The sequence below is a fragment of the Paramormyrops kingsleyae genome, chromosome 18 (assembly GCF_048594095.1).
Source record: "Paramormyrops kingsleyae isolate MSU_618 chromosome 18, PKINGS_0.4, whole genome shotgun sequence".
Lineage (NCBI taxonomy): Eukaryota > Metazoa > Chordata > Actinopteri > Osteoglossiformes > Mormyridae > Paramormyrops > Paramormyrops kingsleyae.
The window spans coordinates 488231-511347 of NC_132814.1; positions in this window are offsets into that span (position 1 = coordinate 488231).

Sequence of the window (23117 nt, forward strand, 5' to 3'; positions counted from 1 at the left end):
GATGAAGATTTCATTATAACTTGACATTCTGAGTTGTTTTCATGAAACCTGCGCTTCCCCTATAAGAGTTCAACCTACCATTATAGGAAAACGTGTTTTCGTGAAGAAATCATGACAAACTAACACAAGATGAAGATTTCATTATAACTTGACATTCTGAGTTGATTTCATGAAACCTGCGCTTCCCCTATAAGAGTTTGACCTACCATTATAGGAAAACGTGTTTTCGTGAAAAAATCATGACAAACTAACACAAAATGAAGATTTCATTATAACTTGACATTCTGAGTTCATTTCATGAAACCTGCGCTTCCCCTATAAGAGTTCGACGTAACATTATAGGAAAACGTGTTTTCGTGAAGAAATCATGACAAACTAACACAAAATGAAGATTTCATTATAACTTGACATTCTGAGTTGTTTTCATGAAACCTGCGCTTCCCCTGTAAGAGTTCAACCTACCATTATAGGAAAACGTGTTTTCGTGAAGAAATCATGACAAACTAACACAAGATGAAGATTTCATTATAACTTGACATTCTGAGTTGTTTTCATGAAACCTGCGCTTCCCCTATAAGAGTTCAACCTACCATTATAGGAAAACGTGTTTTCGTGAAGAAATCATGACAAACTAACAGAAGATGAAGATTTCATTATAACTTGACATTCTGAGTTTATTTCATGAAACCTGCGCTTCCCCTACAAGAGTTCAACCTACCATTATAGGAAAACGTGTTTTCGTGAAGAAATCATGACAAACTAACACAAGATGAAGATTTCATTATAACTTGACATTCTGAGTTGTTTTCATGAAACCTGCGCTTCCCCTATAAGAGTTCAACCTACCATTATAGGAAAACGTGTTTTCGTGAAGAAATCATGACAAACTAACACAAGATGATGATTTCATTATAACTTGACATTCTGAGTTGTTTTCATGAAACCTGCGCTTCTCCTACAAGAGTTCAACCTACCATTATAGGAAAATGTGTTTTCGTGAAGAAATCATGACAAACTAACACAAGATGAAGATTTCATTATAACTTGACATTCTGAGTTGTTTTCATGAAACCTGCGCTTCCCCTATAAGAGTTCAACCTACCATTATAGGAAAACGTGTTTTCGTGAAGAAATCATGACAAACTAACAGAAGATGAAGATTTCATTATAACTTTACATTCTGAGTTGTTTTCATGAAACCTGCGCTTCCCCTACAAGAGTTCAACCTACCATTATAGGAAAACGTGTTTTCGTGAAGAAATCATGACAAACTAACACAAGATGAAGATTTCATTATAACTTGACATTCTGAGTTGTTTTCATGAAACCTGCGCTTCCCCTACAAGAGTTCAACCTACCATTATAGGAAAACGTGTTTTCGTGAAGAAATCATGACAAACTAACACAAAATGAAGATTTCATTATAACTTGACATTCTGAGTTGTTTTCATGAAACCTGCGCTTCCCCTACAAGAGTTCAACCTACCATTATAGGAAAACGTGTTTTCGTGAAGAAATCATGACAAACTAACACAAAATGAAGGTTTCATTATAACTTGACATTCTGAGTTGTTTTCATGAAACCTGCGCTTCCCCTACAAGAGTTCAACCTACCATTATAGGAAAACGTGTTTTCGTGAAGAAATCATGACAAACTAACACAAGATGATGATTTCATTATAACTTGACATTCTGAGTTTATTTCATGAAACCTGCGCTTCCCCTACAAGAGTTCAACCTACCATTATAGGAAAACGTGTTTTCGTGAAGAAATCATGACAAACTAACACAAGATGAAGATTTCATTATAACTTGACATTCTGAGTTGTTTTCATGAAACCTGCGCTTCCCCTATAAGAGTTCAACCTACCATTATAGGAAAACGTGTTTTCGTGAAGAAATCATGACAAACTAACACAAGATGAAGATTTCATTATAACTTGACATTCTGAGTTGATTTCATGAAACCTGCGCTTCCCCTATAAGAGTTTGACCTACCATTATAGGAAAACGTGTTTTCGTGAAGAAATCATGACAAACTAACACAAAATGAAGATTTCATTATAACTTGACATTCTGAGTTCATTTCATGAAACCTGCGCTTCCCCTATTAGAGTTCGACCTACCATTATAGGAAAACGTGTTTTCGTGAAGAAATCATGACAAACTAACACAAAATGAAGATTTCATTATAACTTGACATTCTGAGTTCATTTCATGAAACCTGCGCTTCCCCTATAAGAGTTCGACGTAACATTATAGGAAAACGTGTTTTCGTGAAGAAATCATGACAAACTAACACAAGATTAAGATTTCATTATAACTTGACATTCTGAGTTGTTTTCATGAAACCTGCGCTTCCCCTATAAGAGTTCAACCTACCATTATAGGAAAACGTGTTTTTGTGAAGAAATCATGACAAACTAACACAAGATGAAGATTTCATTATAACTTGACATTCTGAGTTGTTTTCATGAAACCTGCGCTTCCCCTATAAGAGTTCAACCTACCATTATAGGAAAACGTGTTTTCGTGAAGAAATCATGACAAACTAACACAAGATGAAGATTTCATTATAACTTGACATTCTGAGTTTATTTCATGAAACCTGCGCTTCCCCTACAAGAGTTCAACCTACCATTATAGGAAAACGTGTTTTCGTGAAGAAATCATGACAAACTAACACAAGATGAAGATTTCATTATAACTTGACATTCTGAGTTGTTTTCATGAAACCTGCGCTTCCCCTACAAGAGTTCAACCTACCATTATAGGAAAACGTGTTTTCGTGAAGAAATCATGACAAACTAACACAAGATGAAGATTTCATTATAACTTGACATTCTGAGTTGTTTTCATGAAACCTGCGCTTCCCCTATAAGAGTTCAACCTACCATTATAGGAAAACGTGTTTTCGTGAAGAAATCATGACAAACTAACACAAGATGAAGATTTCATTATAACTTGACATTCTGAGTTGTTTTCATGAAACCTGCGCTTCCCCTATAAGAGTTCAACCTACCATTATAGGAAAACGTGTTTTCGTGAAGAAATCATGACAAACTAACACAAGATGAAGATTTCATTATAACTTGACATTCTGAGTTGTTTTCATGAAACCTGCGCTTCCCCTATAAGAGTTCAACCTACCATTATAGGAAAACGTGTTTTCGTGAAGAAATCATGACAAACTAACACAAGATGAAGATTTCATTATAACTTGACATTCTGAGTTGTTTTCATGAAACCTGCGCTTCCCCTACAAGAGTTCAACCTACCATTATAGGAAAACGTGTTTTCGTGAAGAAATCATGACAAACTAACACAAGATGAAGATTTCATTATAACTTGACATTCTGAGTTGTTTTCATGAAACCTGCGCTTCCCCTATAAGAGTTCAACCTACCATTATAGGAAAACGTGTTTTCGTGAAGAAATCATGACAAACTAACACAAGATGATGATTTCATTATAACTTGACTTTCTGAGTTGTTTTCATGAAACCTGCGCTTCCCCTACAAGAGTTCAACCTACCATTATAGGAAAACGTGTTTTCGTGAAGAAATCATGACAAACTAACACAAGATGAAGATTTCATTATAACTTGACATTCTGAGTTGTTTTCATGAAACCTGCGCTTCCCCTATAAGAGTTCAACCTACCATTATAGGAAAACGTGTTTTCGTGAAGAAATCATGACAAACTAACACAAGATGAAGATTTCATTATAACTTGACATTCTGAGTTGTTTTCATGAAACCTGCGCTTCCCCTATAAGAGTTCAACCTACCATTATAGGAAAACGTGTTTTCGTGAAGAAATCATGACAAACTAACACAAGATGAAGATTTCATTATAACTTGACATTCTGAGTTGATTTCATGAAACCTGCGCTTCCCCTATAAGAGTTCGACGTAACATTATAGGAAAACGTGTTTTCGTGAAGAAATCATGACAAACTAACACAAAATGAAGATTTCATTATAACTTGACATTCTGAGTTGTTTTCATGAAACCTGCGCTTCCCCTGTAAGAGTTCAACCTACCATTATAGGAAAACGTGTTTTCGTGAAGAAATCATGACAAACTAACACAAGATGAAGATTTCATTATAACTTGACATTCTGAGTTGTTTTCATGAAACCTGCGCTTCCCCTATAAGAGTTCAACCTACCATTATAGGAAAACGTGTTTTCGTGAAGAAATCATGACAAACTAACAGAAGATGAAGATTTCATTATAACTTGACATTCTGAGTTTATTTCATGAAACCTGCGCTTCCCCTACAAGAGTTCAACCTACCATTATAGGAAAACGTGTTTTCGTGAAGAAATCATGACAAACTAACAGAAGATGAAGATTTCATTATAACTTGACATTCTGAGTTGTTTTCATGAAACCTGCGCTTCCCCTACAAGAGTTCAACCTACCATTATAGGAAAACGTGTTTTCGTGAAGAAATCATGACAAACTAACACAAGATGATGATTTCATTATAACTTGACATTCTGAGTTGTTTTCATGAAACCTGCGCTTCCCCTACAAGAGTTCAACCTACCATTATAGGAAAACGTGTTTTCGTGAAGAAATCATGACAAACTAACACAAGATGAAGATTTCATTATAACTTGACATTCTGAGTTGTTTTCATGAAACCTGCGCTTCCCCTACAAGAGTTCAACCTACCATTATAGGAAAACGTGTTTTCGTGAAGAAATCATGACAAACTAACACAAGATGAAGATTTCATTATAACTTGACATTCTGAGTAGTTTTCATGAAACCTGCGCTTCCCCTACAAGAGTTCAACCTACCATTATAGGAAAACGTGTTTTCGTGAAGAAATCATGACAAACTAACACAAAATGAAGATTTCATTATAACTTGACATTCTGAGTTCATTTCATGAAACCTGCGCTTCCCCTATTAGAGTTCGACCTACCATTATAGGAAAACGTGTTTTCGTGAAGAAATCATGACAAACTAACACAAAATGAAGATTTCATTATAACGACATTCTGAGTTCATTTCATGAAACCTGCGCTTCCCCTATAAGAGTTCGACGTAACATTATAGGAAAACGTGTTTTCGTGAAGAAATCATGACAAACTAACACAAGATTAAGATTTCATTATAACTTGACATTCTGAGTTGTTTTCATGAAACCTGCGCTTCCCCTATAAGAGTTCAACCTACCATTATAGGAAAACGTGTTTTCGTGAAGAAATCATGACAAACTAACACAAGATGAAGATTTCATTATAACTTGACATTCTGAGTTGTTTTCATGAAACCTGCGCTTCCCCTATAAGAGTTCAACCTACCATTATAGGAAAACGTGTTTTCGTGAAGAAATCATGACAAACTAACACAAGATGAAGATTTCATTATAACTTGACATTCTGAGTTTATTTCATGAAACCTGCGCTTCCCCTACAAGAGTTCAACCTACCATTATAGGAAAACGTGTTTTCGTGAAGAAATCATGACAAACTAACACAAGATGAAGATTTCATTATAACTTGACATTCTGAGTTGTTTTCATGAAACCTGCGCTTCCCCTATAAGAGTTCAACCTACCATTATAGGAAAACGTGTTTTCGTGAAGAAATCATGACAAACTAACACAAGATGAAGATTTCATTATAACTTGACATTCTGAGTTGTTTTCATGAAACCTGCGCTTCCCCTACAAGAGTTCAACCTACCATTATAGGAAAACGTGTTTTCGTGAAGAAATCATGACAAACTAACACAAGATGAAGATTTCATTATAACTTGACATTCTGAGTTGTTTTCATGAAACCTGCGCTTCCCCTATAAGAGTTCAACCTACCATTATAGGAAAACGTGTTTTCGTGAAGAAATCATGACAAACTAACACAAGATGAAGATTTCATTATAACTTGACATTCTGAGTTGTTTTCATGAAACCTGCGCTTCCCCTACAAGAGTTCAACCTACCATTATAGGAAAACGTGTTTTCGTGAAGAAATCATGACAAACTAACACAAGATGAAGATTTCATTATAACTTGACATTCTGAGTAGTTTTCATGAAACCTGCGCTTCCCCTACAAGAGTTCAACCTACCATTATAGGAAAACGTGTTTTCGTGAAGAAATCATGACAAACTAACACAAAATGAAGATTTCATTATAACTTGACATTCTGAGTTCATTTCATGAAACCTGCGCTTCCCCTATTAGAGTTCGACCTACCATTATAGGAAAACGTGTTTTCGTGAAGAAATCATGACAAACTAACACAAAATGAAGATTTCATTATAACGACATTCTGAGTTCATTTCATGAAACCTGCGCTTCCCCTATAAGAGTTCGACGTAACATTATAGGAAAACGTGTTTTCGTGAAGAAATCATGACAAACTAACACAAGATTAAGATTTCATTATAACTTGACATTCTGAGTTGTTTTCATGAAACCTGCGCTTCCCCTATAAGAGTTCAACCTACCATTATAGGAAAACGTGTTTTCGTGAAGAAATCATGACAAACTAACACAAGATGAAGATTTCATTATAACTTGACATTCTGAGTTGTTTTCATGAAACCTGCGCTTCCCCTATAAGAGTTCAACCTACCATTATAGGAAAACGTGTTTTCGTGAAGAAATCATGACAAACTAACACAAGATGAAGATTTCATTATAACTTGACATTCTGAGTTTATTTCATGAAACCTGCGCTTCCCCTACAAGAGTTCAACCTACCATTATAGGAAAACGTGTTTTCGTGAAGAAATCATGACAAACTAACACAAGATGAAGATTTCATTATAACTTGACATTCTGAGTTGTTTTCATGAAACCTGCGCTTCCCCTATAAGAGTTCAACCTACCATTATAGGAAAACGTGTTTTCGTGAAGAAATCATGACAAACTAACACAAGATGAAGATTTCATTATAACTTGACATTCTGAGTTGTTTTCATGAAACCTGCGCTTCCCCTATAAGAGTTCAACCTACCATTATAGGAAAACGTGTTTTCGTGAAGAAATCATGACAAACTAACACAAGATGAAGATTTCATTATAACTTGACATTCTGAGTTGATTTCATGAAACCTGCGCTTCCCCTATAAGAGTTTGACCTACCATTATAGGAAAACGTGTTTTCGTGAAAAAATCATGACAAACTAACACAAAATGAAGATTTCATTATAACTTGACATTCTGAGTTCATTTCATGAAACCTGCGCTTCCCCTATAAGAGTTCGACGTAACATTATAGGAAAACGTGTTTTCGTGAAGAAATCATGACAAACTAACACAAAATGAAGATTTCATTATAACTTGACATTCTGAGTTGTTTTCATGAAACCTGCGCTTCCCCTGTAAGAGTTCAACCTACCATTATAGGAAAACGTGTTTTCGTGAAGAAATCATGACAAACTAACACAAGATGAAGATTTCATTATAACTTGACATTCTGAGTTGTTTTCATGAAACCTGCGCTTCCCCTATAAGAGTTCAACCTACCATTATAGGAAAACGTGTTTTCGTGAAGAAATCATGACAAACTAACAGAAGATGAAGATTTCATTATAACTTGACATTCTGAGTTTATTTCATGAAACCTGCGCTTCCCCTACAAGAGTTCAACCTACCATTATAGGAAAACGTGTTTTCGTGAAGAAATCATGACAAACTAACACAAGATGAAGATTTCATTATAACTTGACATTCTGAGTTGTTTTCATGAAACCTGCGCTTCCCCTACAAGAGTTCAACCTACCATTATAGGAAAACGTGTTTTCGTGAAGAAATCATGACAAACTAACACAAGATGATGATTTCATTATAACTTGACATTCTGAGTTGTTTTCATGAAACCTGCGCTTCCCCTATAAGAGTTCAACCTACCATTATAGGAAAACGTGTTTTCGTGAAGAAATCATGACAAACTAACACAAGATGAAGATTTCATTATAACTTGACATTCTGAGTTGTTTTCATGAAACCTGCGCTTCCCCTATAAGAGTTCAACCTACCATTATAGGAAAACGTGTTTTCGTGAAGAAATCATGACAAACTAACACAAGATGAAGATTTCATTATAACTTGACATTCTGAGTTTATTTCATGAAACCTGCGCTTCCCCTACAAGAGTTCAACCTACCATTATAGGAAAACGTGTTTTCGTGAAGAAATCATGACAAACTAACACAAGATGAAGATTTCATTATAACTTGACATTCTGAGTTGTTTTCATGAAACCTGCGCTTCCCCTATAAGAGTTCAACCTACCATTATAGGAAAACGTGTTTTCGTGAAGAAATCATGACAAACTAACACAAGATGAAGATTTCATTATAACTTGACATTCTGAGTTGTTTTCATGAAACCTGCGCTTCCCCTACAAGAGTTCAACCTACCATTATAGGAAAACGTGTTTTCGTGAAGAAATCATGACAAACTAACACAAGATGAAGATTTCATTATAACTTGACATTCTGAGTTGTTTTCATGAAACCTGCGCTTCCCCTATAAGAGTTCAACCTACCATTATAGGAAAACGTGTTTTCGTGAAGAAATCATGACAAACTAACACAAGATGAAGATTTCATTATAACTTGACATTCTGAGTTGATTTCATGAAACCTGCGCTTCCCCTATAAGAGTTTGACCTACCATTATAGGAAAACGTGTTTTCGTGAAAAAATCATGACAAACTAACACAAAATGAAGATTTCATTATAACTTGACATTCTGAGTTCATTTCATGAAACCTGCGCTTCCCCTATAAGAGTTCGACGTAACATTATAGGAAAACGTGTTTTCGTGAAGAAATCATGACAAACTAACACAAAATGAAGATTTCATTATAACTTGACATTCTGAGTTGTTTTCATGAAACCTGCGCTTCCCCTGTAAGAGTTCAACCTACCATTATAGGAAAACGTGTTTTCGTGAAGAAATCATGACAAACTAACACAAGATGAAGATTTCATTATAACTTGACATTCTGAGTTGTTTTCATGAAACCTGCGCTTCCCCTATAAGAGTTCAACCTACCATTATAGGAAAACGTGTTTTCGTGAAGAAATCATGACAAACTAACAGAAGATGAAGATTTCATTATAACTTGACATTCTGAGTTTATTTCATGAAACCTGCGCTTCCCCTACAAGAGTTCAACCTACCATTATAGGAAAACGTGTTTTCGTGAAGAAATCATGACAAACTAACACAAGATGAAGATTTCATTATAACTTGACATTCTGAGTTGTTTTCATGAAACCTGCGCTTCCCCTACAAGAGTTCAACCTACCATTATAGGAAAACGTGTTTTCGTGAAGAAATCATGACAAACTAACACAAGATGAAGATTTCATTATAACTTGACATTCTGAGTTTATTTCATGAAACCTGCGCTTCCCCTACAAGAGTTCAACCTACCATTATAGGAAAACGTGTTTTCGTGAAGAAATCATGACAAACTAACACAAGATGAAGATTTCATTATAACTTGACATTCTGAGTTGTTTTCATGAAACCTGCGCTTCCCCTATAAGAGTTCAACCTACCATTATAGGAAAACGTGTTTTCGTGAAGAAATCATGACAAACTAACACAAGATGAAGATTTCATTATAACTTGACATTCTGAGTTGTTTTCATGAAACCTGCGCTTCCCCTACAAGAGTTCAACCTACCATTATAGGAAAACGTGTTTTCGTGAAGAAATCATGACAAACTAACACAAGATGAAGATTTCATTATAACTTGACATTCTGAGTTGTTTTCATGAAACCTGCGCTTCCCCTATAAGAGTTCAACCTACCATTATAGGAAAACGTGTTTTCGTGAAGAAATCATGACAAACTAACACAAGATGAAGATTTCATTATAACTTGACATTCTGAGTTGTTTTCATGAAACCTGCGCTTCCCCTATAAGAGTTCAACCTACCATTATAGGAAAACGTGTTTTCGTGAAGAAATCATGACAAACTAACACAAGATGAAGATTTCATTATAACTTGACATTCTGAGTTGTTTTCATGAAACCTGCGCTTCCCCTATAAGAGTTCAACCTACCATTATAGGAAAACGTGTTTTCGTGAAGAAATCATGACAAACTAACACAAGATGAAGATTTCATTATAACTTGACATTCTGAGTTTATTTCATGAAACCTGCGCTTCCCCTACAAGAGTTCAACCTACCATTATAGGAAAACGTGTTTTCGTGAAGAAATCATGACAAACTAACACAAAATGAAGATTTCATTATAACTTGACATTCTGAGTTGTTTTCATGAAACCTGCGCTTCCCCTATAAGAGTTCAACCTACCATTATAGGAAAACATGTTTTCGTGATGAAATCATGACAAACTAACACAAAATGAAGATTTCATTATAACTTGACATTCTGAGTTGTTTTCATGAAACCTGCGCTTCCCCTACAAGAGTTCAACCTACCATTATAGGAAAACGTGTTTTCGTGAAGAAATCATGACAAACTAACACAAGATGAAGATTTCATTATAACTTGACATTCTGAGTTGTTTTCATGAAACCTGCGCTTCCCCTATAAGAGTTCAACCTACCATTATAGGAAAACGTGTTTTCGTGAAGAAATCATGACAAACTAACACAAGATGAAGATTTCATTATAACTTGACATTCTGAGTTGTTTTCATGAAACCTGCGCTTCCCCTACAAGAGTTCAACCTACCATTATAGGAAAACGTGTTTTCGTGAAGAAATCATGACAAACTAACACAAAATGAAGATTTCATTATAACTTGACATTCTGAGTTGTTTTCATGAAACCTGCGCTTCCCCTACAAGAGTTCAACCTACCATTATAGGAAAACGTGTTTTCGTGAAGAAATCATGACAAACTAACACAAAATGAAGATTTCATTATAACTTGACATTCTGAGTTGTTTTCATGAAACCTGCGCTTCCCCTATAAGAGTTCAACCTACCATTATAGGAAAACGTGCTTTCGTGAAGAAATCATGACAAACTAACACAAAATGAAGATTTCATTATAACTTGACATTCTGAGTTGTTTTCATGAAACCTGCGCTTCCCCTATAAGAGTTCAACCTACCATTATAGGAAAACGTGTTTTCGTGAAGAAATCATGACAAACTAACACAAAATGAAGATTTCATTATAACTTGACATTCTGAGTTGTTTTCATGAAACCTGCGCTTCCCCTACAAGAGTTCAACCTACAATTGTAGGAAAACGTGTTTTCGTGAAGAAATCATGACAAACTAACACAAAATGAAGATTTCATTATAACTTGACATTCTGAGTTGTTTTCATGAAACCTGCGCTTCCCCTATAAGAGTTCAACCTACCATTATAGGAAAACGTGTTTTCGTGAAGAAATCATGACAAACTAACACAAGATGAAGATTTCATTATAACTTGACATTCTGAGTTGTTTTCATGAAACCTGCGCTTCCCCTATAAGAGTTCAACCTACCATTATAGGAAAACGTGTTTTCGTGAAGAAATCATGACAAACTAACACAAGATGAAGATTTCATTATAACTTGACATTCTGAGTTGATTTCATGAAACCTGCGCTTCCCCTATAAGAGTTTGACCTACCATTATAGGAAAACGTGTTTTCGTGAAAAAATCATGACAAACTAACACAAAATGAAGATTTCATTATAACTTGACATTCTGAGTTCATTTCATGAAACCTGCGCTTCCCCTATAAGAGTTCGACGTAACATTATAGGAAAACGTGTTTTCGTGAAGAAATCATGACAAACTAACACAAAATGAAGATTTCATTATAACTTGACATTCTGAGTTGTTTTCATGAAACCTGCGCTTCCCCTACAAGAGTTCAACCTACCATTATAGGAAAACGTGTTTTCGTGAAGAAATCATGACAAACTAACACAAGATGAAGATTTCATTATAACTTGACATTCTGAGTTGTTTTCATGAAACCTGCGCTTCCCCTATAAGAGTTCAACCTACCATTATAGGAAAACGTGTTTTCGTGAAGAAATCATGACAAACTAACACAAGATGAAGATTTCATTATAACTTGACATTCTGAGTTGTTTTCATGAAACCTGCGCTTCCCCTATAAGAGTTCAACCTCCCATTATAGGAAAACGTGTTTTCGTGAAGAAATCATGACAAACTAACACAAGATGAAGATTTCATTATAACTTGACATTCTGAGTTGTTTTCATGAAACCTGCGCTTCCCCTATAAGAGTTCAACCTACCATTATAGGAAAACGTGTTTTCGTGAAGAAATCATGACAAACTAACACAAGATGAAGATTTCATTATAACTTGACATTCTGAGTTGTTTTCATGAAACCTGCGCTTCCCCTACAAGAGTTCAACCTACCATTATAGGAAAACGTGTTTTCGTGAAGAAATCATGACAAACTAACACAAAATGAAGATTTCATTATAACTTGACATTCTGAGTTGGTTTCATGAAACCTGCGCTTCCCCTGTAAGAGTTCAACCTACCATTATAGGAAAACGTGTTTTCGTGAAGAAATCATGACAAACTAACACAAGATGAAGATTTCATTATAACTTGACATTCTGAGTTGTTTTCATGAAACCTGCGCTTCCCCTATAAGAGTTCAACCTACCATTATAGGAAAACGTGTTTTCGTGAAGAAATCATGACAAACTAACACAAGATGAAGATTTCATTATAACTTGACATTCTGAGTTGTTTTCATGAAACCTGCGCTTCCCCTATAAGAGTTCAACCTACCATTATAGGAAAACGTGTTTTCGTGAAGAAATCATGACAAACTAACAGAAGATGAAGATTTCATTATAACTTGACATTCTGAGTTTATTTCATGAAACCTGCGCTTCCCCTACAAGAGTTCAACCTACCATTATAGGAAAACGTGTTTTCGTGAAGAAATCATGACAAACTAACACAAGATGAAGATTTCATTATAACTTGACATTCTGAGTTGTTTTCATGAAACCTGCGCTTCCCCTATAAGAGTTCAACCTACCATTATAGGAAAACGTGTTTTCGTGAAGAAATCATGACAAACTAACACAAGATGAAGATTTCATTATAACTTGACATTCTGAGTTGTTTTCATGAAACCTGCGCTTCCCCTATAAGAGTTCAACCTACCATTATAGGAAAACGTGTTTTCGTGAAGAAATCATGACAAACTAACAGAAGATGAAGATTTCATTATAACTTGACATTCTGAGTTTATTTCATGAAACCTGCGCTTCCCCTACAAGAGTTCAACCTACCATTATAGGAAAACGTGTTTTCGTGAAGAAATCATGACAAACTAACACAAGATGATGATTTCATTATAACTTGACATTCTGAGTTGTTTTCATGAAACCTGCGCTTCCCCTACAAGAGTTCAACCTACCATTATAGGAAAACGTGTTTTCGTGAAGAAATCATGACAAACTAACACAAGATGAAGATTTCATTATAACTTGACATTCTGAGTTGTTTTCATGAAACCTGCGCTTCCCCTATAAGAGTTCAACCTACCATTATAGGAAAACGTGTTTTCGTGAAGAAATCATGACAAACTAACACAAGATGAAGATTTCATTATAACTTGACATTCTGAGTTGTTTTCATGAAACCTGCGCTTCCCCTATAAGAGTTCAACCTACCATTATAGGAAAACGTGTTTTCGTGAAGAAATCATGACAAACTAACACAAGATGAAGATTTCATTATAACTTGACATTCTGAGTTGTTTTCATGAAACCTGCGCTTCCCCTATAAGAGTTCAACCTACCATTATAGGAAAACGTGTTTTCGTGAAGAAATCATGACAAACTAACACAAGATGAAGATTTCATTATAACTTGACATTCTGAGTTGTTTTCATGAAACCTGCGCTTCCCCTATAAGAGTTCAACCTACCATTATAGGAAAACGTGCTTTCGTGAAGAAATCATGACAAACTAACACAAAATGAAGATTTCATTATAACTTGACATTCTGAGTTGTTTTCATGAAACCTGCGCTTCCCCTATAAGAGTTCAACCTACCATTATAGGAAAACGTGTTTTCGTGAAGAAATCATGACAAACTAACACAAAATGAAGATTTCATTATAACTTGACATTCTGAGTTGTTTTCATGAAACCTGCGCTTCCCCTACAAGAGTTCAACCTACAATTGTAGGAAAACGTGTTTTCGTGAAGAAATCATGACAAACTAACACAAAATGAAGATTTCATTATAACTTGACATTCTGAGTTGTTTTCATGAAACCTGCGCTTCCCCTATAAGAGTTCAACCTACCATTATAGGAAAACGTGTTTTCGTGAAGAAATCATGACAAACTAACACAAGATGAAGATTTCATTATAACTTGACATTCTGAGTTGTTTTCATGAAACCTGCGCTTCCCCTATAAGAGTTCAACCTACCATTATAGGAAAACGTGTTTTCGTGAAGAAATCATGACAAACTAACACAAGATGAAGATTTCATTATAACTTGACATTCTGAGTTGATTTCATGAAACCTGCGCTTCCCCTACAAGAGTTCAACCTACCATTATAGGATAACGTGTTTTCGTGAAGAAATCATGACAAACTAACACAAGATGAAGATTTCATTATAACTTGACATTCTGAGTTGTTTTCATGAAACCTGCGCTTCCCCTACAAGAGTTCAACCTACCATTATAGGAAAACGTGTTTTCGTGAAGAAATCATGACAAACTAACACAAGATGAAGATTTCATTATAACTTGACATTCTGAGTTGTTTTCATGAAACCTGCGCTTCCCCTATAAGAGTTCAACCTACCATTATAGGAAAACGTGTTTTCGTGAAGAAATCATGACAAACTAACACAAGATGAAGATTTCATTATAACTTGACATTCTGAGTTGTTTTCATGAAACCTGCGCTTCCCCTATAAGAGTTCAACCTACCATTATAGGAAAACGTGTTTTCGTGAAGAAATCATGACAAACTAACACAAGATGAAGATTTCATTATAACTTGACATTCTGAGTTGTTTTCATGAAACCTGCGCTTCCCCTATAAGAGTTCAACCTACCATTATAGGAAAACGTGTTTTCGTGAAGAAATCATGACAAACTAACACAAGATGAAGATTTCATTATAACTTGACATTCTGAGTTTATTTCATGAAACCTGCGCTTCCCCTACAAGAGTTCAACCTACCATTATAGGAAAACGTGTTTTCGTGAAGAAATCATGACAAACTAACACAAAATGAAGATTTCATTATAACTTGACATTCTGAGTTGTTTTCATGAAACCTGCGCTTCCCCTATAAGAGTTCAACCTACCATTATAGGAAAACATGTTTTCGTGATGAAATCATGACAAACTAACACAAAATGAAGATTTCATTATAACTTGACATTCTGAGTTGTTTTCATGAAACCTGCGCTTCCCCTACAAGAGTTCAACCTACCATTATAGGAAAACATGTTTTCGTGATGAAATCATGACAAACTAACACAAAATGAAGATTTCATTATAACTTGACATTCTGAATTGTTTTCATGAAACCTGCGCTTCCCCTACAAGAGTTCAACCTACCATTATAGGAAAACGTGTTTCCGTGAAGAAATCATGACAAACTAACACAAGATGAAGATTTCATTATAACTTGACATTCTGAGTTGTTTTCATGAAACCTGCGCTTCCCCTATAAGAGTTCAACCTACCATTATAGGAAAACGTGTTTTCGTGAAGAAATCATGACAAACTAACACAAGATGAAGATTTCATTATAACTTGACATTCTGAGTTGTTTTCATGAAACCTGCGCTTCCCCTATAAGAGTTCAACCTACCATTATAGGAAAACGTGTTTTCGTGAAGAAATCATGACAAACTAACACAAAATGAAGATTTCATTATAACTTGACATTCTGAGTTGTTTTCATGAAACCTGCGCTTCCCCTACAAGAGTTCAACCTACAATTGTAGGAAAACGTGTTTTCGTGAAGAAATCATGACAAACTAACACAAAATGAAGATTTCATTATAACTTGACATTCTGAGTTGTTTTCATGAAACCTGCGCTTCCCCTATAAGAGTTCAACCTACCATTATAGGAAAACGTGTTTTCGTGAAGAAATCATGACAAACTAACACAAGATGAAGATTTCATTATAACTTGACATTCTGAGTTGTTTTCATGAAACCTGCGCTTCCCCTATAAGAGTTCAACCTACCATTATAGGAAAACGTGTTTTCGTGAAGAAATCATGACAAACTAACACAAGATGAAGATTTCATTATAACTTGACATTCTGAGTTGATTTCATGAAACCTGCGCTTCCCCTATAAGAGTTTGACCTACCATTATAGGAAAACGTGTTTTCGTGAAAAAATCATGACAAACTAACACAAAATGAAGATTTCATTATAACTTGACATTCTGAGTTCATTTCATGAAACCTGCGCTTCCCCTATAAGAGTTCGACGTAACATTATAGGAAAACGTGTTTTCGTGAAGAAATCATGACAAACTAACACAAAATGAAGATTTCATTATAACTTGACATTCTGAGTTGTTTTCATGAAACCTGCGCTTCCCCTACAAGAGTTCAACCTACCATTATAGGAAAACGTGTTTTCGTGAAGAAATCATGACAAACTAACACAAGATGAAGATTTCATTATAACTTGACATTCTGAGTTGTTTTCATGAAACCTGCGCTTCCCCTATAAGAGTTCAACCTACCATTATAGGAAAACGTGTTTTCGTGAAGAAATCATGACAAACTAACACAATTTGAAGATTTCATTATAACTTGACATTCTGAGTTGTTTTCATGAAACCTGCGCTTCCCCTATAAGAGTTCAACCTACCATTATAGGAAAACGTGTTTTCGTGAAGAAATCATGACAAACTAACACAAGATGAAGATTTCATTATAACTTGACATTCTGAGTTGTTTTCATGAAACCTGCGCTTCCCCTATAAGAGTTCAACCTACCATTATAGGAAAACGTGTTTTCGTGAAGAAATCATGACAAACTAACACAAGATGAAGATTTCATTATAACTTGACATTCTGAGTTGTTTTCATGAAACCTGCGCTTCCCCTACAAGAGTTCAACCTACCATTATAGGAAAACGTGTTTTCGTGAAGAAATCATGACAAACTAACACAAAATGAAGATTTCATTATAACTTGACATTCTGAGTTGGTTTCATGAAACCTGCGCTTCCCCTGTAAGAGTTCAACCTACCATTATAGGAAAACGTGTTTTCGTGAAGAAATCATGACAAACTAACACAAGATGAAGATTTCATTATAACTTGACATTCTGAGTTGTTTTCATGAAACCTGCGCTTCCCCTATAAGAGTTCAACCTACCATTATAGGAAAACGTGTTTTCGTGAAGAAATCATGACAAACTAACACAAGATGAAGATTTCATTATAACTTGACATTCTGAGTTGTTTTCATGAAACCTGCGCTTCCCCTATAAGAGTTCAACCTACCATTATAGGAAAACGTGTTTTCGTGAAGAAATCATGACAAACTAACAGAAGATGAAGATTTCATTATAACTTGACATTCTGAGTTTATTTCATGAAACCTGCGCTTCCCCTACAAGAGTTCAACCTACCATTATAGGAAAACGTGTTTTCGTGAAGAAATCATGACAAACTAACACAAGATGATGATTTCATTATAACTTGACATTCTGAGTTGTTTTCATGAAACCTGCGCTTCCCCTACAAGAGTTCAACCTACCATTATAGGAAAACGTGTTTTCGTGAAGAAATCATGACAAACTAACACAAGATGAAGATTTCATTATAACTTGACATTCTGAGTTGTTTTCATGAAACCTGCGCTTCCCCTATAAGAGTTCAACCTACCATTATAGGAAAACGTGTTTTCGTGAAGAAATCATGACAAACTAACACAAGATGAAGATTTCATTATAACTTGACATTCTGAGTTGTTTTCATGAAACCTGCGCTTCCCCTATAAGAGTTCAACCTACCATTATAGGAAAACGTGTTTTCGTGAAGAAATCATGACAAACTAACACAAGATGAAGATTTCATTATAACTTGACATTCTGAGTTGTTTTCATGAAACCTGCGCTTCCCCTATAAGAGTTCAACCTACCATTATAGGAAAACGTGTTTTCGTGAAGAAATCATGACAAACTAACACAAGATGAAGATTTCATTATAACTTGACATTCTGAGTTTATTTCATGAAACCTGCGCTTCCCCTACAAGAGTTCAACCTACCATTATAGGAAAACGTGTTTTCGTGAAGAAATCATGACAAACTAACACAAAATGAAGATTTCATTATAACTTGACATTCTGAGTTGTTTTCATGAAACCTGCGCTTCCCCTATAAGAGTTCAACCTACCATTATAGGAAAACGTGCTTTCGTGAAGAAATCATGACAAACTAACACAAAATGAAGATTTCATTATAACTTGACATTCTGAGTTGTTTTCATGAAACCTGCGCTTCCCCTATAAGAGTTCAACCTACCATTATAGGAAAACGTGTTTTCGTGAAGAAATCATGACAAACTAACACAAAATGAAGATTTCATTATAACTTGACATTCTGAGTTGTTTTCATGAAACCTGCGCTTCCCCTACAAGAGTTCAACCTACAATTGTAGGAAAACGTGTTTTCGTGAAGAAATCATGACAAACTAACACAAAATGAAGATTTCATTATAACTTGACATTCTGAGTTGTTTTCATGAAACCTGCGCTTCCCCTATAAGAGTTCAACCTACCATTATAGGAAAACGTGTTTTCGTGAAGAAATCATGACAAACTAACACAAGATGAAGATTTCATTATAACTTGACATTCTGAGTTGTTTTCATGAAACCTGCGCTTCCCCTATAAGAGTTCAACCTACCATTATAGGAAAACGTGTTTTCGTGAAGAAATCATGACAAACTAACACAAGATGAAGATTTCATTATAACTTGACATTCTGAGTTGATTTCATGAAACCTGCGCTTCCCCTACAAGAGTTCAACCTACCATTATAGGATAACGTGTTTTCGTGAAGAAATCATGACAAACTAACACAAGATGAAGATTTCATTATAACTTGACATTCTGAGTTGTTTTCATGAAACCTGCGCTTCCCCTACAAGAGTTCAACCTACCATTATAGGAAAACGTGTTTTCGTGAAGAAATCATGACAAACTAACACAAGATGAAGATTTCATTATAACTTGACATTCTGAGTTGTTTTCATGAAACCTGCGCTTCCCCTATAAGAGTTCAACCTACCATTATAGGAAAACGTGTTTTCGTGAAGAAATCATGACAAACTAACACAAGATGAAGATTTCATTATAACTTGACATTCTGAGTTGTTTTCATGAAACCTGCGCTTCCCCTATAAGAGTTCAACCTACCATTATAGGAAAACGTGTTTTCGTGAAGAAATCATGACAAACTAACACAAGATGAAGATTTCATTATAACTTGACATTCTGAGTTGTTTTCATGAAACCTGCGCTTCCCCTATAAGAGTTCAACCTACCATTATAGGAAAACGTGTTTTCGTGAAGAAATCATGACAAACTAACACAAGATGAAGATTTCATTATAACTTGACATTCTGAGTTTATTTCATGAAACCTGCGCTTCCCCTACAAGAGTTCAACCTACCATTATAGGAAAACGTGTTTTCGTGAAGAAATCATGACAAACTAACACAAAATGAAGATTTCATTATAACTTGACATTCTGAGTTGTTTTCATGAAACCTGCGCTTCCCCTATAAGAGTTCAACCTACCATTATAGGAAAACATGTTTTCGTGATGAAATCATGACAAACTAACACAAAATGAAGATTTCATTATAACTTGACATTCTGAGTTGTTTTCATGAAACCTGCGCTTCCCCTACAAGAGTTCAACCTACCATTATAGGAAAACATGTTTTCGTGATGAAATCATGACAAACTAACACAAAATGAAGATTTCATTATAACTTGACATTCTGAGTTGTTTTCATGAAACCTGCGCTTCCCCTACAAGAGTTCAACCTACCATTATAGGAAAACGTGTTTCCGTGAAGAAATCATGACAAACTAACACAAGATGAAGATTTCATTATAACTTGACATTCTGAGTTGTTTTCATGAAACCTGCGCTTCCCCTATAAGAGTTCAACCTACCATTATAGGAAAACGTGTTTTCGTGAAGAAATCATGACAAACTAACACAAGATGAAGATTTCATTATAACTTGACATTCTGAGTTGTTTTCATGAAACCTGCGCTTCCCCTACAAGAGTTCAACCTACCATTATAGGAAAACGTGTTTTCGTGAAGAAATCATGACAAACTAACACAAAATGAAGATTTCATTATAACTTGACATTCTGAGTTGTTTTCATGAAACCTGCGCTTCCCCTACAAGAGTTCAACCTACCATTATAGGAAAACGTGTTTTCGTGAAGAAATCATGACAAACTAACACAAGATGAAGATTTCATTATAACTTGACATTCTGAGTTGTTTTCATGAAACCTGCGCTTCCCCTATAAGAGTTCAACCTACCATTATAGGAAAACGTGTTTTCCTGAAGAAATCATGACAAACTAACACAAGATGAAGATTTCATTATAACTTGACATTCTGAGTTGTTTTCATGAAACCTGCGCTTCCCCTATAAGAGTTCAACCTACCATTATAGGAAAACGTGTTTTCGTGAAGAAATCATGACAAACTAACACAAGATGAAGATTTCATTATAACTTGACATTCTGAGTTGTTTTCATGAAACCTGCGCTTCCCCTACAAGAGTTCAACCTACCATTATAGGAAAACGTGTTTTCGTGAAGAAATCATGACAAACTAACACAAAATGAAGATTTCATTATAACTTGACATTCTGAGTTGGTTTCATGAAACCTGCGCTTCCCCTGTAAGAGTTCAACCTACCATTATAGGAAAACGTGTTTTCGTGAAGAAATCATGACAAACTAACACAAGATGAAGATTTCATTATAACTTGACATTCTGAGTTGTTTTCATGAAACCTGCGCTTCCCCTATAAGAGTTCAACCTACCATTATAGGAAAACGTGTTTTCGTGAAGAAATCATGACAAACTAACACAAGATGAAGATTTCATTATAACTTGACATTCTGAGTTGTTTTCATGAAACCTGCGCTTCCCCTATAAGAGTTCAACCTACCATTATAGGAAAACGTGTTTTCGTGAAGAAATCATGACAAACTAACACAAGATGAAGATTTCATTATAACTTGACATTCTGAGTTTATTTCATGAAACCTGCGCTTCCCCTACAAGAGTTCAACCTACCATTATAGGAAAACGTGTTTTCGTGAAGAAATCATGACAAACTAACACAAGATGAAGATTTCATTATAACTTGACATTCTGAGTTGTTTTCATGAAACCTGCGCTTCCCCTATAAGAGTTCAACCTACCATTATAGGAAAACGTGTTTTCGTGAAGAAATCATGACAAACTAACACAAGATGAAGATTTCATTATAACTTGACATTCTGAGTTGTTTTCATGAAACCTGCGCTTCCCCTATAAGAGTTCAACCTACCATTATAGGAAAACGTGTTTTCGTGAAGAAATCATGACAAACTAACACAAGATGAAGATTTCATTATAACTTGACATTCTGAGTTGTTTTCATGAAACCTGCGCTTCCCCTACAAGAGTTCAACCTACCATTATAGGAAAACGTGTTTTCGTGAAGAAATCATGACAAACTAACACAAGATGAAGATTTCATTATAACTTGACATTCTGAGTTGTTTTCATGAAACCTGCGCTTCCCCTACAAGAGTTCAACCTACCATTATAGGAAAACGTGTTTTCGTGAAGAAATCATGACAAACTAACACAAAATGAAGATTTCATTATAACTTGACATTCTGAGTTGGTTTCATGAAACCTGCGCTTCCCCTGTAAGAGTTCAACCTACCATTATAGGAAAACGTGTTTTCGTGAAGAAATCATGACAAACTAACACAAGATGAAGATTTCATTATAACTTGACATTCTGAGTTGTTTTCATGAAACCTGCGCTTCCCCTATAAGAGTTCAACCTACCATTATAGGAAAACGTGTTTTCGTGAAGAAATCATGACAAACTAACACAAGATGAAGATTTCATTATAACTTGACATTCTGAGTTGTTTTCATGAAACCTGCGCTTCCCCTATAAGAGTTCAACCTACCATTATAGGAAAACGTGTTTTCGTGAAGAAATCATGACAAACTAACAGAAGATGAAGATTTCATTATAACTTGACATTCTGAGTTTATTTCATGAAACCTGCGCTTCTCCTACAAGAGTTCAACCTACCATTATAGGAAAACGTGTTTTCGTGAAGAAATCATGACAAACTAACACAAGATGAAGATTTCATTATAACTTGACATTCTGAGTTGTTTTCATGAAACCTGCGCTTCCCCTATAAGAGTTCAACCTACCATTATAGGAAAACGTGTTTTCGTGAAGAAATCATGACAAACTAACACAAGATGAAGATTTCATTATAACTTGACATTCTGAGTTGTTTTCATGAAACCTGCGCTTCCCCTACAAGAGTTCAACCTACCATTATAGGAAAACGTGTTTTCGTGAAGAAATCATGACAAACTAACACAAGATGAAGATTTCATTATAACTTGACATTCTGAGTTGTTTTCATGAAACCTGCGCTTCCCCTACAAGAGTTCAACCTACCATTATAGGAAAACGTGTTTTCGTGAAGAAATCATGACAAACTAACACAAGATGAAGATTTCATTATAACTTGACATTCTGAGTTGTTTTCATGAAACCTGCGCTTCCCCTATAAGAGTTCAACCTACCATTATAGGAAAACGTGTTTTCGTGAAGAAATCATGACAAACTAACACAAGATGAAGATTTCATTATAACTTGACATTCTGAGTTGTTTTCATGAAACCTGCGCTTCCCCTATAAGAGTTCAACCTACCATTATAGGAAAACGTGTTTTCGTGAAGAAATCATGACAAACTAACACAAAATGAAGATTTCATTATAACTTGACATTCTGAGTTTATTTCATGAAACCTGCGCTTCCCCTACAAGAGTTCAACCTACCAT